The following is a 10,611-nucleotide window of genomic DNA, read 5'->3' on the forward strand; positions in this document are numbered from 1 at the left end:
ATAGGCGTGGTTTTAACTACATCCACGCCCTCGTGTCTCCTCATTAGCTCCTAGAGAATGTGGATCGGGCATTATGGTCAACACACGTGAATGCAGTACAGTCGCTTCGATGAAAATTCGCGTTGTTATCGCGCAACCGTCTTCTGACTCCTCCGTTGTAATTTCAACAACAAATGAAATATATTGTGATGATTCTGAATATCGTATGTAATAATTTTGGGATATGAATGTTTTAGTTTATTAGTCACAACAAAACGGCATAATATGCCATTAATCATAGTGGACCGAGATATAAAATAAGTATTATAGTTATAAATTAGTTTTAAGTGGTGAATATGTAAAAATATGTTTAGTTAGGTACTCGTTTTACCCATGGCGACGAAGCGATGTGCCGCGCGAATCGTATCGAGATATCACCGCGTGAACTCTGGCAACAAGTCTGCGCGTGGTCTTAAATATTGCCATTACTGGGAATAAACTAATGTCCAAGGATAAATAAAAAAAATATTATCGAAATGATTCCCAAATAAAGCAACAACAGACGTAATTGTCAAAAAAAGTGTTATTTTTCTACTCGACAGATTTTTTTTTTATTTTTTAAATAAAAAAAAAATATCATTTAGTTTACAATTAACATGTTTTATCTGCAAGTCATTCCAATTTTTCTTTCGCCAACTAGAATTGAAATCTTCTCATTTTCCTGACGCCTCATTTGTGAGTGCGCATCGATGCGTTTGGGGTTTCGGGTCCACCAAGCGTTTGGGGTCGAAATACCACCATATGTATGTCTCATTATTATATTTGTAAATATTACAAACTAAGACTGCACCTTTTGTGAACACCGAGAAATGAAATATAGTTTTTGTTTTTTATTTATTATGACTATTATTTTTATGCGTTTAACACCGTAAAGTTTTAGATAGAATAAAAGAATTGAAATAAATAAACTGAATACCTATTTTAGTATAAAAATGCATGCTACCTATGATAGTATTTTAATCTTACTTCAATATTTTACATGAGCGGCGATAGCCAAGCGGCAATAGCCTAGTTGGGTGTGAAACGGACTGCCAAGACGAATGTCCGCATATTACAGGGCTGATATTATTATATTATTTTTATTGTATTCATAGATAATAATTATATATATAATAATAATACACTACATATATCAAGATATTTGTTACAAGTACAAATTCTATTTTAACCTAAAGTAGCTTGATAAATATTTTTAACATTCACGAAGAGACGCCGTTGGCAACTAGTAATAAGCGAGATGGGGTCAGCAAGTTTTTTAATAAAAATCTTTTATTCCGAGAGCAAGGCTCGTGAAGTGGCGAACTCAATTAAAAACTTATGCCAACTATGTCCATCTTTAGTTAACTCCATTGCAAGCTGATACTTCATTTCGAATTTAACCGAAGATGTTACGGATACTACCCGTTTCATAAATGGAATCAATTTTTCAATAAAATATCAAAACCAATCTTTTAATAAATTTTGAATTTGTTTTTTTTGCTTTTCCAATATTTTTTGTTTGGCTGTATGATTTGAAATGCCTTTTGCCTCCTCTGTGCAACAAAATAATTGTTTAAATTTCGAACACGATCAATATTTTAAAACATACAAACAATATAGGAAGTAATAATTGTGTGTAGATCTGGGTTGTAGATGACCATTTAATTCATTTTTCTTTATTGCTTTGAATGACGAGTCGAGCTTGCCGTTCGCCTGATGTTAAGCGCCCATAAACAGTAAAAAGTAGAAACACTGTCCCATACCTTAACTTACAAAGTATTGTTTGGTATTCCACTGCGCTCGCCATCCTGAGGCATGAGATGTTAAGTCTTATTATGCCTTGTTACACTGGCTACAATGTGCTTTAAACAGGAATACAACGGTGACTACACAATGCTGATTGGCGGCAGAAATAGACATGGCGGTGGTACCTAACCAGGCGAATTCTCACATATGAGAGACTTACCACCAGTGAGTGAATTTTAAATTTGTTCACCTACTTTTCTGTATACACTAGACTAGCAAACAGACTTGTTGTCACAGCAATGCTCCGTCCTTCGATAAAAAACGTCTATGAATAAGGAGATTAGTGGTTATCATGGTAATACACTATGATACACAACATTCTTCGTTTTATTTTCTGGAGGGTATATATATCAGTTATGTAAAATTAATAGTGTCGTTAAGTATTCTTAAATTTATTAATGTTCCGCTCAACTTCTTTTATTTTTCTTTCATAAAGACTTTTTCCTGATAATAATTAACACAACAAAAAGAGAATTTGCGAAATTGTTTCATTCGTTTATGCGATGACCAAGACAAATAGAGAATTATATTTATATATATTATAGATAATATAACGTAAAATTATTTTTTATTTGTAAACGCAGTTTTTTTCCTTATTATATATCTGTTTTGTCTTTTTGAGAATAAATGCGTAAATATACTAGAAAATGTGTGGCGGTACAATCGATGCATGCACCGCCATCTTGTCAACATCGCCGGAACTGCAAGAGGATCGATGCAGTGACGCTACTACAGTTATATCACACAGCAATCACGATAGATGGCGACGTCGATCCTGAATCACGCTTGCACAATTTGAACGACGCGTTGCATATATACCATCTCCGAATAGGAACCGATGGAGGGGCCGCGGCCGGTCAGGCGCAACATCTGCCTGACTGGGAATCTTCCCCCTCTATAGAGGAACGCAACCATCTGTTCCTCTACAGTGGCGTTTACCTTTACGCCGCTAAAGTGGTGACCCCTGACGCTGAACATCATCGCACCGTCATCAACGAGACCAGCCGCACCTGCATCGTCGTCGCTTCGCATCACCTCGCCATCCATCACTTCCTTTCCATCCAGCCAGTCAACACTTCGCACAGCCAGCCAGCACTGTCCAGCCATTAAGGTTACCATATGCATGCTGCCAATGCAAGCCTGGTACCTTCAGCACTCCTGCACGGACTTCGGCTCCAACGTCACGGCACAACTGCGCTACAGCCGGACCATCTACGGGCAGCATTCGCCGGTTGTCGTGGTATAGCCACGTGACGCACCGAACTCATCGCAGAGGGACGCAGCATCGATTCCGACTCACTGGAATCGATCACCGTCAGCTTCGCTTCAAAGGAGCTGACCACCCGCGCACAGCCCTGACCCACTAGGGCCAATTGCGCACGGTTCCGACTCACTGGGACCACACCCCCGACTCACTGGGGGCATCTTCACCCCGACTCACTGGGGCATCTTCACCCCGACTCACTGGGGCATCTCACCCCGACTCACTGGGGCATCTTCACCCCGACTCACTGGGGCATCTTCATCCCGACTCACTGGGGCATCAACACCCCGACGCACTGGGGCATCTACTCTCTGGCACCGGCAAAAGCTACAATTAGCATCGAAGAAGACTCGACTGAAGACTTTCGACCTCCGGTCTCCGGGGGGGAGTGATGTGGCGGTACAATCGATGCATGCACCGCCATCTTGTCAACATCGCCGGAACTGCAAGAGGATCGATGCAGTGACGCTACTACAGTGATATCACACAGCAATCACGATAGATGGCGACGTCGATCCTGAATCACGCTTGCACAATTTGAACGACGCGTTGCATATATACCATCTCCGAATAGGAACCGATGGAGGGGCCGCGGCCGGTCAGGCGCAACATCTGCCTGACTGGGGAATCTTCCCCCTCTCCATAGAGGAACGCAACCATCTGTTCCTCTATAGCGGTGTCTACCTTTACGCCGCTAAAAATGTATTGTGCTGATTACACATTAGACTAGGCAAGAATATACAAGCTAAGAGGTGAGTTCTTAATTTGTCGCTTCCCCGATCATTTATTTATGCTTCCTTTATAATTAAAATGTAAGGACGCGATTATGCAACTTGATTAATATGCGAATAAGGATATGTTTACAAATCTAAAGCAAATTTTATGTGACTTATTATATTAAACTGCCAAGATATATAGTTATCATTTATTACCTTTCATTTGGGAGAAGCGATTACAGTGACTTTTGGATTTGGTCGGTTAATACATATAGGAGTATAATTTACGCAGAAGTTGTGAAACAGCACCTAATTGTTGTAACTTGTTATATTAAGCTTACTAATGTGGTTTTTACCACATCCCAATGTCACCTACCGGTCACCTATCGATCACAGCGGCGACTATCCATAAATTTATTTATTTGTTATTTTATGTACAATATGTTTATGTTGCAACCGTGATTAATAAATCGTTTTTCTTTCTTTACAATATGTTTATGTTGCAACCGTGATTAATAAATCGTTTTTCTTTCTTTTCTTTATTTTAAAAATTATTATATATATAATAAATTGTAATGTCAGCCCTGTATTACTGAACGGGATTAGGTATTAGTCCACCAAGCTGGCCTAGTGCGGATTGGTAGACTTGACACACCTTCGAAAATCTTATAAAGAACTTCTCAGTTATGCAGGTTCCCTCACAATATTTTCTGTCACCGTTAAAGCAAGCGATAATTCACAAAGAATACACACATAATTGTAGTAAAGTCAAAGGTGTGAGTCCTTGCGTTTTAAACCTACGGACATTCGTCTCGGCAGTCCGTTCCACAACCAACTAAGTTATTGCCGCTGTGTTAAAAGTAATTACTTTCATATTATTAAGACAGACACAATAATTATAAAATTTTGTTGTTATAACTAGAATATACAATTTACATAAATAAACTATCGTACGGTACACTATGACAATTATTAATAATTACCGGTAGGACTAAAATGAATGATAATAACAATATCTTTATTCCACCACTAAAACTGATTAAAAAAATATTTAACGCGTTCCAGTGTTTCCGTCTACGTAATTGTCCGCCTGATATTATATGCAGTTACCATAAATATAAGACCTAACGCTTCTTTTCTTAGTTTGTGTCCATACACCCAGACTCGCTGCAGGCCACTCGTGTTTAGTAAGTTATATAAACAGATCTGGGTTCAAAATATAAATGTGAAGTGTGTTCTATTTTCAATTGAATATATATACAGTGCGAAAAATTAAATGAAAAGTTTGTAAATATCTACAATAAAATTGGAGATATGTTAGGTATTGGAAGTTTTTATAGACAATACTAATTTTAGTTTACGTGGAACTAATTACACATGACTAATTTTATATTACGTTGCTAAATAAAACCACATATTCGGCTTTATATTTGTCAACATTGTGCCAAAATTTATCCATAGAAAATTTTACGCCAAAATCTTAGAATTTTTAAGTGTAACCTTTTTAGAAACTTGTGATTTGAAACTCGATGAAACAATGCGTAACGATATTTGAAAAAGGAACAACGCTCAACCAGCCTGCATGCATTTTGCATCCTTTTATTCTTTTGTTAGTATGCATTTTGGTATGTGTTTAATACATGTGTTTGCGCCCGCGCATTACAAAGCTCTGGAATAAAGCTAGCGTGTTGTATTATTGGAGAATTTTTTATTTTTCTATAAGTATTTTAATCTCACTAATAAATTAATTCTGTAATGTTTTAGTATTTTATCATTTTGTAGTTTAAGCGAATAAGTAAGTGTATTTCTGACTGAAAGTATAATGTTGAAGTTCGGACTAATTTTCTTCGTATAATAGGAGTGGCCCTAAGGCGTGTATAATTAAAATTACTTTTATTAATATTTATTTTGTTCGAAACTTTACTACCTATGCTTAGAATAACTTATAGTAAAGTGTAGTTTCTTAAAAGACAAATATATGGTTTCATTTATTAACTCAATGTTAAATTGGCCTTGTAGATATATTAAAATTGATATCCCTCGTTCACTGCCGTAATAAAAAAATAATATTGACTATGATATAAGGCTGCAGTCGCATCAAAGTTGGCCGAGGACACCCAACGTAATGATGTCTCAAAATTGCCCAAATTTATATATCTATTTATAATCAAATATTAGAAGTTTTTACAGAATTTGGACTTCAAAAGTGCAAGAAAGATAGTGCACTTAAATTAAGCAATAAGCTTGTATTACATCTGTTAAGAAACAACGTATTTTATTAGAAACTAGTTTTTAATGATATATGTGAGGTGTATCAAGATTGCCTTTGAATAGATAAAACTTGTTGTAGCAGGAATGTCTATCAACAAAGAATATGTACCGGTGGCCGATTTCTACGCGGGCAGGTCTGTGTTCCTCACCGGGGTCAGTGGATTTCTCGGGAAGGTATGGTTTTATGTGAGTTGGAGTAAGTTCGAATCACAGGGTAACGCCCGTGATTGAAACTTACTTAAATTTACCACAAAGACGTTAATATTAATACATCATATTTAAATTTTATTTTTTGTTCAAAAAGGCTTTTAACTCATAATTTGTCAAATGCCGTCTTTTTAATATAATTAATTCACAAAATAAAATATTAGGTGTCAATGCGCCATATACGTGAAAATAACCGAATAATGAAAATATTATAATTGTAATCATTAAATTCAAAGGTGATGGCTTTGAGTACGGAAGATTATTCTTAGTGGCCACTGACGTATATTCTATAGACACGAACGTCCATGTTTTGAACGTCTAAAATTGAAACTATTTGTTCAAAATCTGAACTAAAATAGCAACAAAAACGTCACTGTTATAACCTATTTATTAACTTGAACAACATAATTTTACTTATTTGACTAATGTTTTTTATTCAAATCCAGGTTTACCCTTAGATTCAAGTTTTAATATCATGAGCGGCACTGCGTACACAACCACAAGCTATCAATATTAACCATACTAAAGTCAGTTTGAATGGATTACAGTTCAATTCAGTTGAACACAGTGAATGTTCGGAACGCCAAATCTAGTATATAGTACATATATATCGATGTTAGAGGCCTTTTAACTAAAGCTAACCCGAACAATATATTCGCACGTTGCGCGTGTGTGGTGTCTGTGAGAAGCAATGCTTCAGTTCTCATGACCAAAGGTCATGCCAACGAGTAACTCACGCATCAACAAAGTTATTAATAAAATATATTGTAATAAAGAAATATTTTGACATAGTGAATAGAGAGTGTCCGTAAAAGCGGCCGTATGGAACGACCTGGTCGTGAATTTACGACCATGCTCATAAATTAAGATAAAAAAGGCAAGGAAAAAGTTCTGAGGTAACAAACATAAACAAAGAAGCCGAATTGAAAACCTCCTTTATTTGAAGTCGGTTAATAAATAATGGCATTTTGTTTGTATCTGTCCCTTTTTATATATTTTTACATACTGTGCAAAATTGTATTAGCGTGAGTGTAAACGTGCTAACTAGTTAACCAACCTAAATTACAATTAAATTACACGTATTAGTTATATGTATGCCATTCGATACCCTATCTGGATGGCATTGCGGTTATCATTAAGTACATTGCAGTCACTTTGTCGCGCCAAATAAAAAGGAGTAGGTATTTGGATCACAATATATTCGTAAAGACTGGAAATTAATTAAAACTGTATTTAAAACAGCACTGCAGCAATTACTTACTGAATTGTTAAAAACTATGTAAGGTATATGTTTTGTTGGCTGTTCAAATAAATAAATAACAACACTTAGTACAAGCTATAAATTTACTTTGTACTCTAACAATTTCAGCTTGATGTTTAGCTTTCTTGTAGAAATTCTTATATGTTCACACTACCTAAACACTATCCAAACAGACTATAGCAGGGGCCTTATTCTCTATCCCACACGTTATTTTAACAGTGCGTATCAAGCACGTAACACAACGCATCATTTTTAGGACTATAGAAATGTGGCTTACAGAATACCATTTCACACATATTTCTCGAAGATAACATGACACGGCCGCGTTACGCGTTTACACTACCATACAGAATAAGGGCCCTGGGATGGCAAACCAATGTCAGGCGTGCCAGTGATGACACGTGACGAAATAATTCGCGCACGCCAGTAATATACCAAACATATATTTCTTTGGACTTCACTTTGCTTAACATCATGTGTAGTGAAGCCACTTTGCCTAGTTCCGATAAAAAAAAGCTAATTGCGTTATGCAAAATGTCTGGCAGGCACTTATCCTGGCTATATTGTTTTTTAATAATTAATGCCACGTTAACCATTAAAGGTTCGCCGTCCCTGGACTAAAGCATATGGAGTCATCTAATACCGTATATACATATTTTGTAATTCCTGAAACCTATTTCCCGCTGGCATGGCTTTTGAACGCCTCACTAAGGATTACGTTCTGCAGATACCATTTGCTGAGATTAAAGAATATAATGCGATGACCGATGCCATAAGCCGATTGGTGCTGAGCAAGATACGGCCGTCGATTTCGCTTGGTTTATTAAAAAAAGCAAATATAGCAATACCAGGGATGCAGCCTAATCACGGCTTACAGAATTGCGGGAGGAATTGACCCTTGATATAGATATTTCGTAATGTTTAGTTACAGTTAGTAGTGACAATGACATTGGTAAAATAACAAATAGTAGTTAATCAGTATTCAAATTTACAGGAGGATGCATTTAAAATGTGGTGCTGTTGATGTCGAGAATACCTTGGACTTTATATCGAACTAGCAAGGGCATCCTAAAACAACTGCATCTCAAACGAAGACAATTTAAATAAATAATAATAAATACAATGCTTTATTCATCACGTAGGCGATAATTGCATTTATGATAAGTCAAGGTACATGAAAATATTATTATTAAATTAAATAAGCTTATATAAACAAAGACAATTTATATTGGTAATTAAAATAAATGAAAATATAGTAAACAAAGAAGCCAGCTCGGGCTGGCAGGAAAGAAGAAATAAAATGATGTGTATATGTAATTTTAAATAGATAATAAGGGAGAAACGCGTCGCGATCCTCACCGGTGAGGACAATAAAAGCCCTAACCTAGCTAACCTACCAGCCTTTCACTAACTACCTAAGCGATGACTACCCGAAGAAGAAAGGCAGAAAGAAACTCCGGACTTTATTTTTTGTCATCAATTGTCCATTGAAGCTTTTATTATATTATTTTTAAATATATATTTTTTTTAATAAGTCTTTTGTATACAAAGTCTAATTAATTATATAAGCTAATACACGCACATCACCGTAAAAATGCGGAGAAAATCCACATAAAAGTATTTAACAATAACTAAAAATTAACGGAAAAAAGCAATAATACTAAAACATTTATAAAAACTATTAAACAGTGTACAGCGTGCATACGCCTACATTTACAAACATAATTTTGTTGTTTTACATTTCATATTTTTACATAGATCTCGGTCAATATAGTTTGTCTCATTTTTATATTCAGTCAGGTTATAAATTATTTGACGGATAAATTTCATTTGGCAATTGAAACATTAATCCTAGACTAATTAATTATTAGTGTTTGTTACTTTGAGATACATTTCACAATTATGTGACATTTTCTTCAATACTTAAAACGTATTAAATCAGCAATATTTATCATGTATTATGTTTTCGAATAAATAAAACCTCTAGGTATTTAATAGGGTAGCCACATATTTATATAATGAAACAACAGGCGGATTGGCTATTTGATTACACGAAATGCTGGATTCCTACAACCTTAACAATTACTACGAATTAAAAATTATAATAAATAATTATTATATTATTGAAAAAAATAAGATATTTTAGACTTGTTTACTTATCATCTTGATAGTAATTCCCGCTGTGTTAATTAACTTCTACGGTTTTAATAACAATGTAAATATGAATTACATGCTTAATATCGTAATTACATTAATGATTAAGTCGTGGAGGTCAGTAATTGTTGTCTGAGTTCTATTTTTTATGTATTCAATTGATAAGATATTGTGTTGATTAAAATAGCGATATAATTGGTAACTGGCCTTGAATTAGTTCTATGAAGTGTTATTCGATGTCTATACTGCATTGTTTTATAACACGTAATGTAGAGTAATTTAGTACTCCTATCGTAGTCAGAATTTCACTTGGAAATAATGTTTGTTGACTTTTTTTTTAAATGAAACATACGATTACTTTAATTTACTTCTAATTACTTTGGGTTTCTAGTTTCTACATCTAGGTAAAAATATTTAAAAGAATCCAGAACGGCAGTTTTTTTAAATATTTATTAAAAGGATTTTTACAAACATCTACTTCTGAATGAATAATAGTTCAAAAGTGTTATTTGGCTCTCTTTATAAATATTTTAAAATAATGTAAATAGACTTCTTTTTTCCAATGATTTTGCTTTCGGAAAACTACAATTTAACTGAACAATTTCGCCATAAACATGACATAATCGATTAGGATATTATACAATTGGAATTTACTGTACCATCGGAGCTTGATAATTGTTTTTCGGGCTAAGTAAAAGAAATCAAATCTAATACCAAGGTGCACGGTCGGTCCCTTTCGATGTAGAAAGGCTTATCTATATTATAACATGTTTCTATAGCACATAGCCACGACTTTTAAAACTGATGCTGCTTCGGAGAACGTCTTTTAGTTCAAATTGGTGTCACGTTTATTACGGGGTTCATATTTTGAATTTGAGATTATAACAACTTATGGAATCTGGTTGTCAGCCTGG

At 35.0% G+C, this 10,611-nt stretch overlaps 1 long non-coding RNA gene across 1 annotated transcript; it reads left to right on the plus strand.

Annotated features, from left to right (window-relative positions):
• Positions 1 to 4,767: 4,767 nt before the first annotated feature.
• LOC119191605 lies at positions 4,768 to 8,705 on the plus strand. The gene is made up of 3 exons (XR_005113492.1): positions 4,768 to 4,991; positions 6,155 to 6,249; positions 8,538 to 8,705. It is a non-coding gene; the product is annotated as an uncharacterized LOC119191605 (long non-coding RNA).
• The last annotated feature ends 1,906 nt before the right edge of the window (positions 8,706 to 10,611 follow it).

The sequence above is a fragment of the Manduca sexta genome, unplaced genomic scaffold, assembly GCF_014839805.1.
Source record: "Manduca sexta isolate Smith_Timp_Sample1 unplaced genomic scaffold, JHU_Msex_v1.0 HiC_scaffold_169, whole genome shotgun sequence".
In the NCBI taxonomy this organism is placed as follows: Eukaryota; Metazoa; Arthropoda; class Insecta; order Lepidoptera; family Sphingidae; genus Manduca; species Manduca sexta.